This window comes from Lactuca virosa, chromosome 9 (assembly GCF_052849685.1).
Source record: "Lactuca virosa cultivar CGN04683 chromosome 9, Lactuca_virosa_CGN04683_v6, whole genome shotgun sequence".
In the NCBI taxonomy this organism is placed as follows: domain Eukaryota; kingdom Viridiplantae; phylum Streptophyta; class Magnoliopsida; order Asterales; family Asteraceae; genus Lactuca; species Lactuca virosa.
The window spans coordinates 228,103,301-228,125,382 of record NC_136434.1 but is presented as its reverse complement, the minus strand read 5'-3'; positions in this window follow the sequence as shown (position 1 = coordinate 228,125,382).

Sequence of the window (22,082 nt, the reverse complement as noted above, 5' to 3'; positions counted from 1 at the left end):
TGTAATAGTCTAGGTCAAGTATTGTAACTTATTTTGAAATAATAAAAATAGAAATTAATTGAGATGAAAAGTAGCGTCAAAAATTAAGTATTAAATAAACTTGTTTGGGATGAATAAAGTGGTAGATATTGTAACAAGGTTTTCGAAAATATAAAGAACACTGAAATCCGAGTTATAACGAAGAAGTTATAACCAATCGAAGATCCGCAACAAAACCGGCAAAACGTTGTTTAGTGTAAAAATGAGTTTTCAATAAAATGCTTTTTAACCTTCAGTACCTAAATGAAAGTTGTATTATACACTAAACCAAGAGTGTCCATAAAACGAACATCCAAATCTGACTTCGTATGAAGAAGTTATGATTTTTCTAAGATTCGACATAGCAGTACACAGCCCGAAATTCGAAATAAAGATCGGACGATTTTTAGCCGACACAACCTAAATGAGAATCGAAGATCTCGTCAATAGTAGTACAACGGTAAAAAGACAGACGAAAACGGACGTCGAATGAAGAAGTTATGAATTTTTAACAGACTTTTCCTGTCCCGGCCTATTAAAAAATTAATATTTATATAATATTAAAAATAAATTCAAAATTATCCGACGGAGTCTAAACGAAAGTTGTAGAGAATAATTTCACCTACGAATGCATATAAAGAACGTCAAAAACGGAATCCGTGTGTGAATGATATCAATTTTAAAAGATTGTGGCATAATTTCTGAGGCTGCACCGGAGGAGTACGCCCAACGTACTCGGAAGCAAGGATCGGAGTCAACCACGTTGACCCCTTTCTTCGGACGGAGGCATGTATTGCACGAAGACGACACGTCCGAGGCCCAGGAACCGAGCAAAGGACACGTAGCCTTACGCCCCGCGTACAAGTAGTACGCCCGACATAATGAACGCGCAGCGTACCTCGCATGTAAGCCCAGCGTACGAGGACCACTTCACCACTATAAATAAGATGCGAGGGTATCCAGATTTTTTTGGAAAATTTCAAACTCTCTCATCTCTCATACCCTCTCTAGCCTCTCTAAACTACCCCGAAGTCCCGAGAACCTCCCTACCACCCGAAGCAACCCCCGAAGTCCTCGAAAAAGTAATATTTTCCAGCCGAAACTCTGTCCGCGTGAAGCCCGGTTTTCGCAAGAAAAATCATATCTAGAAGCGAAATGTTGCCCGAATCACCACTTATCAAGTGAGTTCCTACCCCTACACTTTTTATAACTTTTTCCATGTTTTAAAAGGGGGAAATACAAGTAAAACACTATGATATTAGTGTTTAAATATAAATCTTTATTTATATTTTCTTTCAGTTTATATAACTTTTACATGAAAACATATACATATGGAACATCTTATGATACAACAATTATCATTTCAAATGAAACATATATTGTAAACTATAATAGATATAGTTTGGGTTACATTATCATTATATTTTACTCTTTTAGGACAAACAAAACAATTATATAAAAATATGATAATTTTTATATGTTATAAACATTACGAAAAGAGTAAAAATTTCAAATATGGATATTCTCATATACAAACATGTATTTCGTTGGGAAATTGTGAGTCATTCGTCTTCATTATACCTATCAAGGTATACTAGCAAGTCCTGTTTTATAACCCGAGTCTCCTCCCTGAGAGCGTGATACTTGTGTATAGATCTATACGGGATTGATGACCCCGCACCCTGGCTACTAGCTATAGCCCGACTGGCAGGTTAACGGTGACAAATATCAAATAGTACGACGCCCGAAGAATGTCGAGGCAGGCAAATCATTTGTTAGCACGGTTATAAAAACTCACATAGGGAAAACGAATATACACATCTCTTCCAGTAGTTTTATTTTCAAATAAAACTACATATCATTAATTCAAGTATGGTAAATTACTTGTACATGTTATAGTCTTGGATAAAATTAAGACTACTGTTTACAACTCAGTTTTATGGAAAATATAGGATTTTCCTGGATAAATACAATTTCTTACAAACAAACAGCTTACAACTCAATTTTATAGAAAATATCGGATTTTCTGGAAACGAATGTGATTTCATCTCATTGAATGGCTTATATTTTCATAAAAATGCTTATGAAGTCACCAACTTAAATGTTGACACTTTTTCTCAAATAACTTGTATTCTCAGGAAACCGGTAAACCAGGTACACCCTCAAGTTTTTGAGAAGATGGAGCTTTGAGACTCATGTCTTTTAACTTTTGTATATGTATATTTTGGTGTCAATACACAATGTTTTGAACACATATGTAAAAACTTATACTTTATCAAATTCATGGTTGTTGTACTTTGATTACTATTATGCAATTATTGTGATACTTTACATGAAGTTCTCCACCCCCGAATATTTCCGCCGTTCAGGTTTGGGGGTGTGACAAGCTGCTACAGCTGCTGAGGCTGCAGTAGCAGCCGTCTCCGCAATGGCTGCATAACGCTCATCGAAGTACTCAACCATGGTGGTCTTGATAGACCCAAACATCTCCGACAACTGTGCCCATAATAGTGCAGTAACTTCATCATGCACGATCTCCCTAATCGTGGCATCCAACTCATCCGACCTCATGTGGCCAACGGTCCCTGGTAAAGCTGGCCCACCTTGACTGCCAGCTCCTGATCCCTATCTGGATCTGGTCTCAACTCGCCTCGTAGTCACCATTCTGAAAATACACCAGAAGGATATTAGATACTTCACATAAATAAAGGGGGAATTAACTCCCAACAAAATCCTGGGGGTTGTGACTTCCTTGCTACGCGTATGGGTCTTGTGCTTTTAGTAGTACGGGCCCATACTACCTTCAACACCTACCAATATATGTCTCAAGGATCATCACAACCCCCTAACAATACTCATAAACATAGACGAGCTCTCAATCATCACTCCTAGAGGAAGGCTAAACATCTCACGACTGGTCGACTGACCTCGCACAACTCATCCATGAAACATCCACCAACCCTACAACACTCGTGTATGCTAGCCATACATAACGTTGGACCCTATAGACATTCGAATATTTGATCCTACCCTAAACCCTGTATCAGAAAAGAACAGGAAATAAGGCCAAAACAAACATTCTCAGGCTATAAGATCTTAATTATGTACAACTATGATGCATACACTAAGAAACTACAGTGATGATATCAATTTCATAAAAGAAGAACCCTAGGCTATCAGGCATCATATAATCAAGCAATTCTATCATGCAATTCCTGAAGATCCCTAGCCTATCACTAGCATGTTGTTCCACCATATCACGATATTAGATAACTGTATGGTATTTTGAGGTCTACTTACTGGCTCTGGCTGATCGTATACATTGCATCCTCCTTTAGTATTTTGAAAACCATTTGAAAATTATTTTTGAAAACTTCTCCTTAGTTTGAGACTGGATTCACACGAGTGTTCCTCCAATTCACTCAAACCAAGGCTCTAATACCAACTTGTAACATCCATAAAATTCACAAAAATTTAAAACTTTTTCAAACATTCCAAAACCATTATTTATTACAAAATGTTTTCAAAATAGTTCCACATCAGAAAATCCTAGAAATCCATGTCATAAAATGTGAGGATGTATACGTCACGCCTTCGCATTCCCGCGGTCCTTTGAAGTACCCGAAACAAAGTCCATAACTGTAAGCTCGAAGGCTTAGTGAGTTACTGTTGATTTCGTATACTACAACATCCTATGGTGCACATACAACCCTAAATGCTTTGGATCTATGTTTTCTCTAATTATACATGCAATATTGTTTCCAAAGCATTAAGCCTACAACTAGCATAAAATTGACATAAACAACATAAAATACTAGTTAGGAGTTTACCACTTTATGTAGCTTGTAGAACTTGTTGTATTTGGCCTTTAAGAACTTAGCACCAATAGTGTGAATGCCTCAAATGGAATCACAACACACCTTAGACAAAGGATGACTTTTGAGAGAGTTTCTTCCACTAGAAAACGCCTCCATGAACTATTAGAACATTAGGTCACCATTTTAGCTATGGGGTGTACTATATATATGTTAGGAATCCAAGAGTCATGGGTAAACCCTAATCCATACTCTTGGCCTTATTATCCATGATCCATGATTCAAGTGGGCTAACTCTTTATGGATTCTTCCATAAACTTAGTCCATCATGTATCATAAGCCCAAACCATATATATAATTAATTTACACAATTAGTCCCCATTAATTTAATTAGTCTCTTTTGATCACTAAATTTAATTCCAAATTAATTCTTGATCAATACTAATTAAATCATATGATTTCATAATAATATATTAGAACTTATAATATATTAATAAATCATAAATAACCTCTTCTCAAAAGTCCATCCTATCAAATTGTCCTGGTGATATGCAACCCAAATGGACCATGCTACTCTCGGGTCAAGTACATACCAATTATAGTTATGGGCTTAGACACCTAATCCAACAGTCTCCCACTTGGATAAGTCTAATAACTATTATTGCAAGTACGACTCCAAAATCCCGACTAGCAATCGTAGCTCTTAAAAGCCGGTGTCGAACTCTGACCTAGTCAATGACACGTCCATTAGATAAGGGATCATATATTCCTCCATTCTAAAAGATATAATATTGACTGAGACATGGAATATAGTCATTCTCTCTGTCCATCTGTTGTTTTTCGATTTCTGATTTATGATGACCGACTAATTGAACAAATCAAATCAGTGCAGGCTTGGCCAAACACTTAGGTTTGTCATCACTAAATCATCGAGGGGCCCACAGATATCGCTTTTATCCCTCTAAGGGTAAAAGGAATGGATAAACTTCGACTCAAATGTTTGCATGTACTTACTCATCAAATCACACACAACAATACGTTTTATAACACCGAGTTACTGGTGCGTTTACGTATCATCAATGTGCAACCGATTTATAAACTACAACTCACATGTCTTGGTTTCAAGAATATAAGATATTATCGTCTCACAATCATTCGTGGGAAATACCATGAAGTGATTCAGATGAGTGTGGGTTTAATCCAATACTAGAATCTTATTCCAAAAGTACTCATGAACACTACAGCAAACTTGTGCTATGCCTAAAAGCCTTTAGACAAGTCTACAGACCCATTCATAACAGTCTTGCCTCAATACCTACTTCCAAAGTATGATCGACTGTGGACGGTTTGAATAACCTAGTTATTCGGGAAGTCAAAATATGCAAATTGAAACAAAAGAATAATCGAATCCAATATGGTCTCAGAACAAATGAATATAAATAAAACATTTTTTATTTAATCACCATATTCATTACGCATTATTCATTGTATAATGTTTCGATTAATCAACTTAATACTTGAATTACAACAATAGTTGTCCCATGCTCCGAGCATGCACACTATGTTTGCCTATGGTCCTTTCTTTGTGAAATAGATCAATTGAACACATATTCAATGAACTCATTTCACAATTCCAAATCCTTGTCATAAATGTAAGAATACCAAATTCTTTCCATTCAATGTAATCTGTTAGATTCTAAAGTTAAATGTAATGTTCCTTATGTAATAATTATGCACAAAAGTCACAGAGACTTTGGAAAAAGATATTACAAAGTATTCCAATGGAGAGCAATTCCATGGAAATGGAGTCTCATATTCAAAGTACATTCCTTTGAACATCCTTCTTGCATTAAGTTTTCTAATCTTACACATATTTTATGATTAACTTCCACTTATGGAAACATATCCATATTCCCATTTTGACTATCACTTCTAAACAAGAGTTGCCTCTTTTCAGAATATGTCAATATGGTCCTTCCACATTTTACACTATACTACCAACTGTCCATGAGCAACCAATCTTTTGTAAACCTCAGATTGTCCTCGACAATTGCTTAATCATTTTAGTCATGTCTAGTTCTGGTCCTTTTTCCCTCCTACTGCCCTAGGCATTTTGGAAAATTCAGAACACATAAATATTATAGCATATGCAATCGATCCTATACCCGAAGCATATGGGATATGATTCATAATGTCTCACATAAAGACGTGATACTTTACCAGTCTCTTGCTATAATATTTCCATATAAAGAATTTCCTTATGTTGAATCATTTCAACATAACATTCATATATGTTCTTGACTAAATTTGATTAAAATCTCAATCTAAGATTTTAGATTTGAAATGAAGTATGAATTCCTCTCCCTTAATTATAGCAAAGCAACTTTTCAAACCCTGCAACTTTGCGAATTGAAACCTTTGTTTTCTATAATTAACATTGCTAACTTGCAACACTTACCATTATAATTATTCTCCCACTAGCATAATAATTATTATCTTACTAGCATAACACTTATGCTCCCACTAGATTTGACATGTACTCAGAAATCAGCTGAACTTCTAGAAATCAATACTTAGTGACTTTCTTACCAAAGTTCATATTTATGATATGAGATGCTTCGATAAGACTTTATCTAGGTTTCTCAAACACATACACCTTTCCTTAGATAGCTCACATGTGTGTCTAAACAATTTTAGAACTTACAGCAATAAGTCTCAAATGTTTAGACCTTTTCCATTTATCACAATTCGAACTATGAAGAGGGATGTCGTAATCATAAATAAATTTGAGAATGCAAACATCACAATTGCTACCTTCTTAAAATCTACTTAGTGAAAGCGTTTCCTCACTATCATTTTCATTAATTGGAGAGAAACCTTATGACACTTAGATTTTTATGGTTTATATGTTCCTATCCATGTGAATTTGTAAAAAAAACATAATCACAAGACAAGGTTAGTGACAAATCCAAAGTCATATGGACTGAACTTGTTCAATCTTAATTTCTTGCCACCTGGCAGCACAAGGGCCTACCATTGCTTCCAGGTTCTTATGCAAACAGTTGAGAACTCTTAGAACTAACATTCATAGTCAACCAACTGGAACGGCACAGAAACAAGAATATGTCAACACGATAGGTTACAAAATTCAAGTCGTGTGCTATTGATTAACAATACTCTTGATTGGTTCTTGAATCTTTTCAAGATCTTTAAGACTCCCACTGACCTCTTGACATATAAGATTCTATTGTCAGGAATCATTCCTTGACAAAACAAATATTCAAGAGTTAGTGCGGATTCTTATCAAGATAAACACTTCACACAATTGGTCTTAGTTGGTCTTTGTTTTATCCAAAACATCACATCTTACCAATTTCAAATGTACAAGAGTAAGAAACATTTTACTCTACATTTGATAAGTGTTATAAATGTCACTCAAGGCTCGATCTTGGAGTGTGACTCTAAGACTTGATTATGGAACGAAGTATGATTCACCTTTTGATTTAACCATTTCAACAATTCACGATTCCTCTTCTTAGCCATACAAGTGCAATAAGATGTCCTTAGAGGATCAATTGTGATATGGTTTCATAATCACTAAGATGATCATAAAACAGGATACACAAGTACTCTCCTTTCTTTTCATATTGGAGAAACTTTTATCTTTCTGCCTAATTTGATTCTTCTTATTTGTTCTGCCATACATTGAAATTTTTCCAATGATTCAGAATTATACTTAATCTTGTAAGTATAACCATATTTACTAAACTTTAGTAAATCATAACGAATAATATTATCGTTCTTTGTGGTGGACCTGATCAGCGCACAACCAAGTGTACCCGATCCCCCAGTCCTTCACTTGACTCACATATACATGTGAACAAGGAATTAGTCTAAATTTCCCAAAGATGAAGATTCTCATTCATGACACAATACAAGTTGCATGATTCCAAGTTTCTATCCAACTAAAACTTGGGTGATGTGAATCTTTACTTATTTGGTAAATTTTGACAGTACCATAAACAAAAGAATCAAATCCATATTGCTAATATTGGTATCAATGGAAACATATAAACAACAATTTTCACAAATGCCATTGTAAGGAAACTTAAAATAAGATAAAAATATGAAACTTTTCTTTATTTATAAAAATTTTGCGGAAAACTTGTCCTTACAATGCAAATACAAATGAAAACTATGTTGTTATCTATTCCTAAGCAATCTTTCATAACTCTTAAGCAGCAGCTCAAAATTCTGATCATCGAACCATGCGATCGAAATCCATCACTTCACGATCAGAATCAGCTTACTCTTCCTTTAACTTTCCTTTGATTCTACACAACATCAAAATGTAATTTCATTACATCATGTATTAAGAATCTCCAAATAGAAACTTAATTGAGTTAGATAGTGGATTACCTGAAGTAGAACCAAACATTTTGACTTTACCATCTCTTAGATCTATCAGGTAGTCAGGGAAGCTTCGCTTCCAATGTCCCTCTAAATTGCAGTAGAAACAAGTGGACTCCTTGGCATTTGCACATGGAACTATCTCAGAACTGGCTTTTCTCTTATGCTCAACTCTTTTGACCATAGCCAATTCCCTTCCCATAAAAGAAGAGATCTTTTATGGACTTCCAATGTTGCCATTGTCAATGTCCATGGAAGTTTGGGAAGTAGATCTTCCAATCAAATTTGCTTTACCAGTGCGGAAAATCATTACTGATTCAGCAGCAAAAAGCAAATAGGTAAGATCAATAAGGGTCATGTCGTGGTCTGTCATATAGTAGTCCTTAATGAACCCACTATATGACTCAGGAAGTGATTGAAGAACCCAGTCAACAGTCAACTTCCTCGAGACTTCGACACCCAACTCTCCCAGCCTGTCAATATGTAACTTCATGAGCACTTACAGACTTTCCATTTTTGTGTTTGCTTGCCAATAGGGATTGAGTGACCTTGAACTTTTCAAGTCTTTGTTCTTGTAGGTTAGGGAGAATAAGTGGAGGAGGTGGAGGAAGTGAAGTATGATTTCCAGTCCCATTAATTCACAACAAGGGATTAATCTTTCACCTTGATCGCCATGTGGGATATCATCTTCATAAGGAAAGCTTTTTCCAAAAGGATAAAGAAGACCATAGTTGCCAGAACTAGACATCTATAGGAGATAAATTCAAGTTTAGTTGATTTAAGTCCTTAATATAACACCCAAAATGAAATATTAAGGCTAGGACCCAACACAATATTTTACAATTCGGAAGAGGGATGCCGTAATCCAATTGCAAAATATTTGAAGGTAGGAAAATGACGATTTACCAATTTCCACCATGAAAAACGAAAATGAACTTTAGGTTTTAAATGAATTGAAATTCCTAGATCCTTTGAGATTCATTGAACTTTTCAATGGCATGTTTAACCTCGATTATGCCCTTCAAGTTTGTGAATGGGATACCGAGGATCACAAACAAGGTGTGAATAACCATGCAAATGTGCTTGGTACACTTGATGACATTTGTCACCTAATCGATGTGCCGGTTAACCACACACGCTCCATCAATCTATGACAAACGTCAAGCTACCCTTTGCCACCCTTGTTAGTCCAAGTTAGTGTGCCAGTTAACCACACACGCTCCACTAATGTAAGTCCCGATTTCAATGATCCAAACCAGTGATCAATCAGATAGTAATCAATCATAACAAGAATGGAGTAGAGGAAAGATTAAACCAAGCATGCACACGTTACTATCAAAAAAATGTCAGGTACAACTTGGATACACACACATACGTCACTCAATGACTGACACTGACAAGCTCTATTTATAGGACCACTAGTCGAACACCCGTGTACGGTCGTACACAGGAGTACGGACGTACACACGACCACGGTCGTACATAACTACAAAAGTTACATATACCAAAATAATGCCCAAACCCCTACAAAGACTTATAAAAGATGGATGCCTAGCCCAAACCACATAAATATGACCTATCAAACTCCCCCTTGGTTTGTGGCTAGCATAGACTCAGTCTTTCTGATCAGCATCACCAAGGTGTGTATGTCTCGCTTCCTGAACTGCAGAAGATCCTTAGCATCAACAAGACGAATAGCGGATTCGCTATCTCGAAACTTGATCACTGCAGTGGCACAAGGCTCTTCGACTATGGTCTTGAACTTGTCACCAAATTCTGAAATAAGCTTGTTCTTCAAGTCAAAGTGGCCTGCTGATAGGGCACCAAGATTAAGCTGGAGATCGGAGATCTGTTTAGACTTCTGAAAGTTTTCCTTTTCAAGCTCGGAAACTCGAATATTGAGTTTTCAGATCAGAACGTCTTTCTCGATGATCTTTTGTTTAAGAGTAGTGATCTACTCCTTGAGCTCTGAGATAGATGGGTCTGCTCCCCCTGAACTTCCTTCAATTGATATTCATTTGCCATGAGGTAAAGGATCCGAATCTTATTGAGCAAGAAACATGGCAAGCCTCACAGAGGCAGCATCATGCGCAGGTTGTGGAGGAGAAGAACCCCCAGGAGCAGAAGAACTCCCGACTTTTAACGAAGATCTAACATTACTTGGTCCTTTTAGGGTCGGTTGAGTTGGTGTAGCAGTTGTGGAGGGTTGTTGGACCGGTGGTGCTTGTTCCCTGATAAGCACTCCCGGCCTGGGATCAGCTTTTCTCCATTTAATTGAAGGCTGGGAGGCTTGTGTCAGATTGAGATCACTATCAAATGGCAATGAAGTTGGAATAGCAACTGGAAGGGGAGGAATCCTTGACGTTGAATCCTTATCGGTTGAAAGGTGTCGGCCATCTGATCAAAAGTTGGAGACGTCACTTTCAGAACACCACTAACTCCTTCTGTCTCCGTTGCAGGTTGCACAACATCATGGACAGTGTCAAAGAAAGCATCGAGGTCTTCACTGCTTAACCTTATATCATTATCCTGCTCAAAACCCATAAGTTGCAAATCCAATACATCCAAAAATTTCAAAAATAAAACATTTTGAAGACTTTTAAAAAATTAAAATTAAAATAAAATAAAATAAAATCTAAAAATTTAAACTGAAATATATAATTTTTTTAATTTTTGATTTTTTTTAGAAAAGAAAAAAAATACAAATAAAAATAAAATGAATTAACACAAATTTCCTTTTTCACCATGACTATTAATTTTGTGAGTTTGGGATCAAAGTTATTAGACAGCCTTAATCCTTTTATCGGTACCTCCTTCTTCATGAATAGATCTGGTCAATCGCCGGTATTGTGGTCCACTTAAGCACGAAAGATTGTGACAAAATTAGGACATACTACAAGTGACAAGACATTGTGACCCTATGTTCCTAGATAAAATTCCTAAGGACCATTTAGCTGACGATGACCAAGGATATTGTTGTCCACCTAAATTGAGCAGCGAGATCTATAGACAATCCATTAATTGTTCAATTTTAGATGTACTAGAACATGTTTCCCGCTTCCTGACATACCCCAATAATCAGGAACTTCCAAAGTACTCCTTACTTTAGGTGAGCAGACAATTATTATGGGAGAAGTCAGATTTAGAATGCATATGCTATACACCCAGGTCGGATCTTCCGATCACGCAGAGGGTGAAACATATGACTAACCAGATTTAGAGGGATTGAGAAGTAGAATGGTTCATATGTTGTGTACCAGGTCGGATGTATTTCAATCACGCAAAGGAGACAGCATATGACTAACAGACAAAAAGAATAGCATAGATAGAAGATGCAGAGAAATAGAATTGCATATGTTGCAGTCTAGGCCGGATGTATTTCAATCACGCAAAGGATGAAACATATGGCTAACAGAAAGAAAGCAAGAAAATAATTTCTTACAGACCTACTTTATCGGAATTCCCCAGTCGCCCCATCAATACCGGAATTAAGGACAAAGTCTGTACATCGAGAAAGAGTTAAACCACGGTTCTAGATACATATTACTTTAGTGTGACCGGTGGATTCTCATGTATATCTCCTTGCTCAATCTACCCAAGCGTCGTATTGTCAGGCTCAACAGAACTATCTAGGTTTATATTTGTCAAGTCTCTAGATTCCTTAAGTTCATCTGTTCCTAGTCAAGTCCATTTTAAATCTTTCATGCCTACCAGCGCATTGAACACAGAGCCTAGACAATTCAACTTTGGTACCTTACGCTAATCAAAATTGTCTGTTATCACATATTGATATCACTTCCCATCACAACACCTACAGAAATATGCTACTGAAAGAACACTATTTTTGGATTTTTTTGATTTTCTATTTTTTTGTTTGGTTTTTGTTTATTTCTCCCCCTAAATTTGTGCATGGGTGAGAATGAAAACTAAATGTGCAAATTTAAACTATCCTAAAACAAAAATTAGTCCTCAAAACGAATCATTTTCAGAAAATAGGGATCAAGAAAATTCAAACCGTAGTCCATAAGCTGATCTGTGAGACACTCAATAAGCTACTATTTAACTCAGGAGCATAGATGACGTTCTCAAAACTCAGCACACCATTTATAACTATTCCTTTTTGAGTGATCTTCCCTCCATCTCCTCCTGCGAAGGAAACATAGCCCCCATTAATAGTCTGAATGACGTGCAGTTGGGAGATGTCACCTGTCATGTGCCTAGTCATGTGCCTGGAACAACCGTTGCCGACGTACCAAGGTCTGACGACATTCCTCCGCAGCTGTTCCTGCACAATTAGCAGGATTATTTAGATTTGGGGACCCAGGTCATTACAACCCTGGGTTTACCCTGGACTTTGATAGATTTATCTTTTTGATTTTTCAAATTTGCATTAATATCATAAACACTTTCAGAGGATGAAGATGATCGGACAACTGTAGATTTGGGCACCCATTGGTAGTTAGGTTTTAAAACATTCACAGGTGACTTAGAAACATTTTTCTTTTTCTTTGAGCGTTTAGATTTTTGGCTAAAATTAGTCGAAGATCCAAACGCACCCTTTGACGAAATTGACATTGGCTCAGCCGCAGTCGATTTCGGCAAAGTACCTGTGGCTGATTTAGATAAAACCTGTTTGTTTGGTTTAATATCGGCCCTTTTCTTATTATTATGAATTTTCCGATCATTATCACGAAGACGAGATCTCGAGGACTTTCTCGTTAGAGACCTTCCTCGAGACTCGGTTTCTTTCCTCGGTGTTGAAAAATACACAAATGCTCTGTTGGAACAATTTCGAGCAATGTGGTCGGCAGTACCACAGTTCGACATCAGATTGCATGCTCTTATTGAACTTTTTAACCTTCCCACATGTGCAATTGCAAGAGTTAGAATGTATGACATATGTAGAAGGTGTAGATGTGTTAGCATCAGATTCCGTGGATTTTACAAAAACAACATCACAATCATCAGAAACATTTGAGTTCGACATCAAATCGTCACAAATTAAAACGTCAGTCTTAACATTAAAAACAGACTCATCAACTTTTGAAATAGGAACACCAAATTTTGACACAAATTTATTTTCAGACTCAATTCTTCCATTCTCCTGCTTGTCCTGACTTACTGATGAATCTGCATCGGAAGTAGAAACGTTAGTATCTAAATTCCTAGCACTACATGCGGTTGCCTGTTCAGCAGCAGGTTTACCATAAACCATAAATGGTTCTCGGTCTGTTTCAGCTTGAGTTAATGGAGTGTTAGTATAAGTGTGATTGAATGGGGGAGGGACACTCTCATAGCCTATGCCTACTTGTTTCTGATCCTTCCATTTCATTTGATTTTCAATTATTGCTGCAACTCTTTCACTTGACACATCGAATTTTTTGAAGTTAAATTCAGCATTTGCAAAGCGAGTCTTCAATGTGTCAAGTTCCGCAGTTACAGCATCAAAATCTTTTCTAAGATATCTATAGTGAACACACTTGTCACTATAGTCTGCTTGTAACTTCTTATAGTCATTTGACTTGGCCTCTAATTGATCTTTTAACAGTTTTTGGCCTTTTCTCAATTGATATCCCTCATACTTGAGTTCCTCAATCTCTCTACGCATTAAATCGACCTGTTCACGTAAAAAATTGATAGTTTTAATACAAGATGGAGAACAAGTGATTTCACTAACCTTTGAATTTTCAGACTCTGGCGTAGTTTGAACCATGAATGCAAATTGTAGATTCATCATCTCGTCCTCCGGATCCATCTCAATTTTTCCTTCCGCGGTATCGTTGATTTGAGCCAGATGCGCATTTTCAGGTCCTGAGATGTTCAGGGCCTGAATTTGATCATCCCAATCAAATGACTGAGCCACCACCGCAAGATTTATGGTCTGATTTTTTAGGTGGCTCCCCTGCTGCTACCAACTGGCACCATTGTTCTTTCATTGTTCTCTCTCCTATCAGGCTTAGGACAGTCTCTGGAAAAATGACCAGGTTCATGGCAATTAAATCATCGAAGTTTGCCTTTATTGAACCTAACCTTCTTCTCTGAATTCATTCCCCAGTTATTTTTGCCTGTCTTTTTGGAGAACTGTTTGGCTCTGAACACCGCCATAGCAATTTGCCATGTTATGTCCATTTCTTCAACATCTATGGGATGAATTTGGTCCAAATCAGCAAATGACAATTGAGGGGGCAGCTCACCAGCTACAAAAGCATTATAGCAATTGACAAGACCGGTTGCAAGAGCCAAATTTTCGTCATTCTCTTTGGGAGTAAGGAGCTGGAGCAGGAACTGGAGCAGTTGTCTTTGAAGAAGAAGCAACTTGTGGATGAAATACTGGAGACTGAACACTTTGCATGAATGGTGTGGCATATGATCATGATTGAGGAGGAACATATGGTTGAACTTGAGGATTGGTGAAGGATGAGAAAGCAGTGTTTGATTGAATTCCGAGATTAGCAGAAGAATATGAGTTAACATGGTTGATCTCTCTTTGTTTGTCATCCAGATCACAAGCTTTAATGATGGCCATGAGTTCAACTAAACTAAGTCGATTAAGATCCTTTGTTTTCTTAATGACAGCAACATTCATATCCCATGTCTTTGGGAGAGAGTTAAGCAACTTCTTGTTGACTTCTGATCTTGGAACTGAAACCTCAGCTGAACTCATTTCAGTGGTGAGTGTGATAAAGCGTTGCAGTTGAACTTCCAAAGTTTCTCCAAGAATGTGATTAAACATATTGAATTTCTGTCTCAGCATGTCTTGACGGATTTGTTTCATATCCTCATTTCCTTCATACACTTCAATCAAAGCTTCCCACAGAGCTTTTACTGATTTATATTCCCGAAAACCCTTGGCAATTTCAGGAGAAAGAGCCATAGTAAGGGTAGCAAGTGCCCTCTCTTGCTGCTCAACCTTATCGAATTCTTCATCAGTATATTCTTCGACAGCCTTGTTAACAATCGTTTCATCTGGAAGTGTTGTGGTAATTCGGATGGGACCCTTCAAAATGCATCTCCAAATTTTGAAGTCTTTCATCTTGATATATTTTTCCATTCGATACTTCCATTCCGGGAAACCTTCGGCAGATAGCAGACGAGGAATACGCGTGGTTGTTCCCATTATGGAATCCAGTTCATGATGAAATGTTGAATTTTGTGAGTCCATTATATATATATATATATATATATATATATATATATATATATATATATATATATATATATATATATATATATATATATATATATAGAAATTATTAAATCGAAAGTCTAACAAGAAAAATACTTAAAATTAAAGGCTCAAGCAACGGCCGCACAAGGATTACAGCCGTGCAGGGATTACGGCCGTACAAAGAACTACAACCGTACACGTCAACCGTACACAAGTCCAATGATATTGAATGGTTTACGGCCGTACACGGGAGTCCGGCCGTACACTCTTCAACTAACTTCAACCGTACCCACCAAAAACACTTGAATTCCAAGTAAATTCTGATCCAATTTTTTTGAATGTTGATCAAATGCAAATATCCAATTAGTAATCTTGAATTATCCTCAAAAATGATGAAGTAGGTCTGGCCGTACACACAAAGATCCAAGTTGACACCGGTTTGGCTCTGATACCAATTGTGAGTCCCGATTTCAATGATCCAAACCAATAATCAATCAGAACAAGAATGGAGTAGAGGAAAGATTAAACCAAGCATGCACGCGTTAATATCACAAAAACTTCAGGTACACCTTGGATACACACACATACGTCACTCAATGACTGACACGGACAAGCTCTATTTATAGGACCACTAGCCGAACACCCGTGTACGGCCGTACACAGGAGTACGGCCGTACACACGACCACAGCCGTACACAACTACAAAAGTTACATATACCAAAATAATGCCCAAACCGCTACAAATACTTATACAAGATGGATGCCTAGCCCAAACCACATAAATATGACCTATCAACTAACGACTTAGCAAGATTAGTGTGCCGTTTAACCACACACGCTCCACTAACGACTAATAAGGTGCAATGTGCAATTTCATAGGTTAGCATCAAATTCACATTTTTCCTAAGTAACTATTCCTAAGTAACTAAGATTAGGAATTTATAAGACATTTAGTTACTTAATATTTCATTATACTTTTAATGAGAATTAATATCCTATCCAACCCGTTCGGCTAACGACCCTCCACCAGTCAAGGAAGCGGTGGGTGAGAGTGGACACCCATTAAACCACCATTTTATAGGCAGTAACCTTATACCCCCTTATAGACCGGCTTCGTGAATGAGGCCTACTAACGGTAAGACTGACTTGTCTTATACATATATATATATATATAAGTATTAACTTTTAATATTATAATAGTACAAGGGTGTATTTTAAACTTTTAAAATACTAGATGGTTTAATTCTTATTAATAAAATACTCTTAATTTAATTAAACTTAAACCATGTCATTATGGATTTTTTAATCTCTTTTAAATAAACACTTTAATTAATTTAATAAAGTCCATAAAGTGTAATTTGAATTATTCAAAAAACATCAAGGTTCTAAATAAATATTCAAAATTGAAAACTATTTAATTAATTTTTTAATTTATGAAACCAAGAGTTAAATCTTTTAATTACAAGAGTTTAGAAATCAATGTTTCATAATTTGAGATTTTTCAAATACCAAAGCTTTGTAACTCTTGAAAACTCTTCATTTCCATAACTTATGAGTTAATGTGTTTTTTATGAGAAAAACTCTTCATGTTCCATAACTTGAGGACAAGTTATGGAGGACTTTAAAACATTTAAGATCAATTTATTAACTAATAAAAATTATCATATAATTTTCTTTTGATCTTGTTAAACTCATAAGTCAAGATAATTCATATCAACTATTTGCAAGAAATTAGTCTATCATATAAACTAATATAAATCTTGAAATTATGACAATTATCTTTTAATTGGATGAGCATGATCACTACCATATAAAAAACAGATTTTATGATTCAAAACAATTTGTGGTAATGATCCTAATCCAATTCTGACCAAAAAAAACTCGAAATTCTGCATCCAGGCTGCCCAACTCGTCGAGTTCATGAACTGGACTCGTCGAGTTGGCACTTTAAGTCATGGAATCGTCGAGTTCATGTATGGACTCATCGATTCCACTGTCCAGAGTGCAATTTTTCAGTTTTTCTAGCTTTGAACAATTAACTATGCATCAGGTATAATAGAAAACAACCCATGGCTCTGATACCACTGTTGGGTTTTGTATACTACAACATCCTATGGTGCACATACAGCCCTAAATGTTTTGGATCTATGTTTTCTCTAATTATACATGCAATATTGTTTCCAAAGCATTAAGCCTACAACTAGCATATAATTGACATAAACAACATAAAATACTAGTTAGGAGTTTACCTCTTTATGTAGCTTGTAGAACTTGTTATATTTGGCCTTTAAGAACTTAGCACCAATAGTGTGAATGCCTCAAATGGAATCACAACACACCTTGGACAAAGGATGACTTTTGAGAGAGTTTCTTCCACTAGAAATCGCCTCCATGAACTATTAGAACAATAGGTCACCATTTTAGCTATTGGGTTTTCTATATATATGTTAAGAATCCAAGAGTCATGGGTAACCCCTAATCCATACTCTTGGCCTTATTATCCATGATCCATGATTCAAGTGGGCTAACTCTTTATGGATTCTTCCATAAACTTAGTCCATCATGTATCATAAGCCCAAACCATATATATAACTAATTTACACAATTATTCCCCATTAATTTAATTAGTCTCTTTTGATCACTAAATTAATTCCAAATTAATTCTTGATTAATACTAATTAAATCATATGATTTCATATTAATATATTAGAACTTATAATATATTAATAAATCATAAATAACCTTTTCTCAAAAGTCCATCCTATCAAATTGTCTTGGTTATATGCAACCCAAATGGATCATGCTACTCTCGGGTCAAGTACATACCAATTATAGTTATGGGCTTAGACACCTAATCCAACAGTTACCCCCAAAATATTGATACATAACAAACAGTTCACATAATAACAATAACAACAATAATATAACAGCATGCAATGGGTCCACAAATCTATAGACTAGATTACCCCTGAGCCCACAGTATGAGTCTGGCTTGCCCTCCCCGACCCTCAGCTCACATATGGCTTGCTCCCGAGCCCACAACATAAGTCTGGCTTGTCCTCGGGCCCACAACCTATGTCTGGCTTGCTCCTTCAGTCATTGGACTGGAATATAAATAGTCATCCCTCAGTACGAGTATGGCATGCTCTGCCCGACCCTCAACTCGTATCTTGAATGCATATGAGTCCTCAGTATGAGTCCGGCATGCCTTCCCTGGCCCTCAAATCATATCTGGCATACTCCAGGGTTTTTTGGCGATCACACGGAGTAGTGAAACCTCAACCCAACCCATACAACATGTCGACATATTATTGGATTAGGTGTCTAAGCCCATAACTATTGTTGGTATGTGCTTGACCCGATTATGAGCATGGTCCTTTTGGGTTGCCTTCACTCATGTAACTTGATAGGATGACAAGAGGAGAGTGAGTAGAATTTATTATATGAATAATAAATTCATACTCAAAATGGTTTTATTAATATATTACAAGATTAGTATATTATTTAGAAATCATATTATTTAATTAGTATTGGTCAGAAATTAATTTGGAATTAATTTAGTGATCAAAAGAGACTGGTTAAATAAAGGGGACTGATATTGCAATTAACTGATAGTTGCTAGTTGGGCTATGGATTCCTAATAGAAGGGCTTGGACGAAATCTATGGGAAGCCCGTAGAGATTTCGTCCAAGGGGGTTCTAGAAGGGCTCCATGGATTGCTTAAGTCCTGAGCAAGGAAATTAGGGTTTCCACCTTAAAACCATAATAACCTCAACTATAAATCTGCTCTATGTCTTCTTTGAGTTGCCCTAGCCGATTTCCTTCCCTCTCCTAAGTCATCTTGTTGCAAGAGTGTTTGTGACTCCATTAGATGTGTAACACTTAGGGCACTAAGCTTTCAAAGGTCAAGGAGTTCTTGTTATTACTATATAACAAGTTGAGTTAATCATTCTAACTTGTTTATTAAGTCAATTTCGAAACAAGCACGCTAGATTAGGGTTATTGCTTTGGTATTCAATGTTGTATGTTCAAATTAGAAAAACCTAGATCAAAGAAATTAGGGTTGCATGAAGACCATAGGATTAATGTTATGCTCAAAACCCATCAGTGGTATCAGAGACTAGGTCGTTTTTCTAGTTGAAAAGATGCAAAAGTGAACTGCCAAAGGATCAAAAAGTCGAAAATTCGCTGTCTGACAGGTCTGACTCGACGAGTCCATCTATGGACTCGACGAGTTGCTTGAACTCGACGAGTTCCATAGTGGACTCGACGAGTCCAGTGCTCTGGTGCCGGGATTTTCGATTTTCTAACCAGTTTTTTATTAGGATAATTACCAAAACTCATTTTTCTTGCCTAAAATCGATTTTTTATGTTTGGTATGGTTATCCTTATCAAAATTGATGGATTTGGTTAAAGATGGATAATATAGGATTATTTTGATTCAAATATTTAACCTAGTAATTTTGAAAAAGTTTTAAATTACACCCTTTAGGTTTTATAGTTTAAATTTTAACTTAAAAGTTTTAGTTTTTGAAATTTAAATAGCTAAACCCAAATGTTTTGAAAGGTTTCAAAATTTTTCCTCAAGTTTTGGAATTTGAAATTTAATAAAAAAGTATTAATTTTGAAATATTAAATTCTAAAACCCTTGTATTTTGAATAGTTCAAATTACCCCCTTATGGATTTGATTAAATTAATTATGTGTTTAATTAAAAGAGATAATTAATAAATTCAAAATAATTTGGTTTAAGATTAATCAAATTAAAAGTCTAATTTATTAATAGATTAAACCACCTAGTATTTTAAAAGTGTAAAATACACCCTAATACTATATATAAAATTAAAAGTCTAATATATTATATATGAGTAAAAGTCAGTCTAACCGTTAGTAGGCCTCATTCACGAAGCTAGTCTATAAGGGGTGTTTAAGGAAATTGCCTATAAAATGGTGATTGAATGTGTGTCCACTCTCACCCACCGCACCCTTGACCAGTAGAGGGTCGTTAGCCGAACGGATAGAATAGGACACGACCTCATTATAAGTATAATGAATATACGAAGTACCTAAATGTTTTATAAATTCCCAATATTAGTTACTTTAAGAAAAATGTGAATTTGGTGCTAATCCATGAAATTGCACATTGTACCTTGTTGGTCATTAGTGGAGCATGTGTAGTTAACTGGCACACTAATATGGGACCAATGAAGGATGACAATGGGTAGCTCGTAGTCTATCATAGATCAATGGAGCGTGTGTGGTTAACCGGCACATTGATTAGGCGATGTATGACTTTGAGAGTACCAAGCTAAATTTTCATGGTTATTCACACCTTGTTTGTGATCCTCGGTATCCTAGTCACAAACTTGAACGGCATAATCGAGAACAAACATGCCATTGAAAAGTTCAATGAATCTCAAAAGACCTAGGAATTTCAATTCATTTAAAACCTAATGTAATTTTCGTTTTTCATGGTGGAAATTGGTAAATCGTCATTTACCTACCTTCATATATTCTGCAACTGGATTACGGCATCCCTCTTCCATGTTGTAGAATATTGTGTTGGGTCCTAGCCTTGATATTTCATTTGGGTGTTATATCAAGGACTCTTATCAACTAACTTGAATTTTCTCCCATTTTGTAGATGTCAAACCACTATGTTCTTCCCGAATCCTTTGGAAAAGGATTTCCACACGAAGATGATGTTCCATGATTGGATCGTGGAAATGAAAATCATGCTTCACTTCCTCCACCTCCTCCAATTATGCTCCCTGACCCACGTGTTCGTCGACTTGAAAAGTTCAAGGTCACTCAAGCCCTCTTGGATAGCAAACACCAAGATGGAAGGTCTGTATGTGCACACGTCTTGGAGATGAAGTCACACATTGACAGGTTGGGAATGTTAGGAGTTATTGTCTCAAGGAAGTTTGTTGTTGACATGGTTCTTCAATCACTTCCTGAATCATATAGTGAGTTCATTGAATATTACTATATGATAGACCAATACATGACTCTTATCGATCTTACGTATTTGCTAATTGTTGTTGAATCGGCAATGATTTGGCACACTGGTTAAGCAAATTTGATTGGGAGATCAATCTCCCAATCTTCGATGGACATTGACAATGACAACAATGGAAGTCCATAAAAATCCTCTCTTCCCAATGGAAAGGGATTGGCCATCGTCAAACCGTTTGACCGGATGGTAAAGAGAAAGGCTAAGTCTGAGATTGTCTCGTGTGCTATTCCAGAAGAGTCTATTTTTTAATATTGCCAAGAGAAGGGGCATTGGATGCGAAGCTACCGTGACTACCTGAGAGATCGCAAGGATGGGAGAGTCAAAATATATGACTCTGCTTCAGGTAAAAAATTCACTATCTTACTCTATTAAGTTCCTATTCGTAGATTCTTAATATATAATGTGATAAGATTGCATTTTGATGTTTTGTAGGATCGAAGAAAAGAAAGGAAGCTTAAAGGAAGAGTGAGTTGAGCCTGATCGCGAAGAAATGGATTTCGATCGCATGGTTCGATGATCGAATTTTTGAGCTGCTGCTTAGAGTTATGATAGATTGCTTAGAATATTTAGAAACATAGTTTTCATTTGTAATTGCGTTGTAAGGACAAGTTTTCCGTGTTTTATAAATAAAATAAATTTTGATTTTGTCTTAT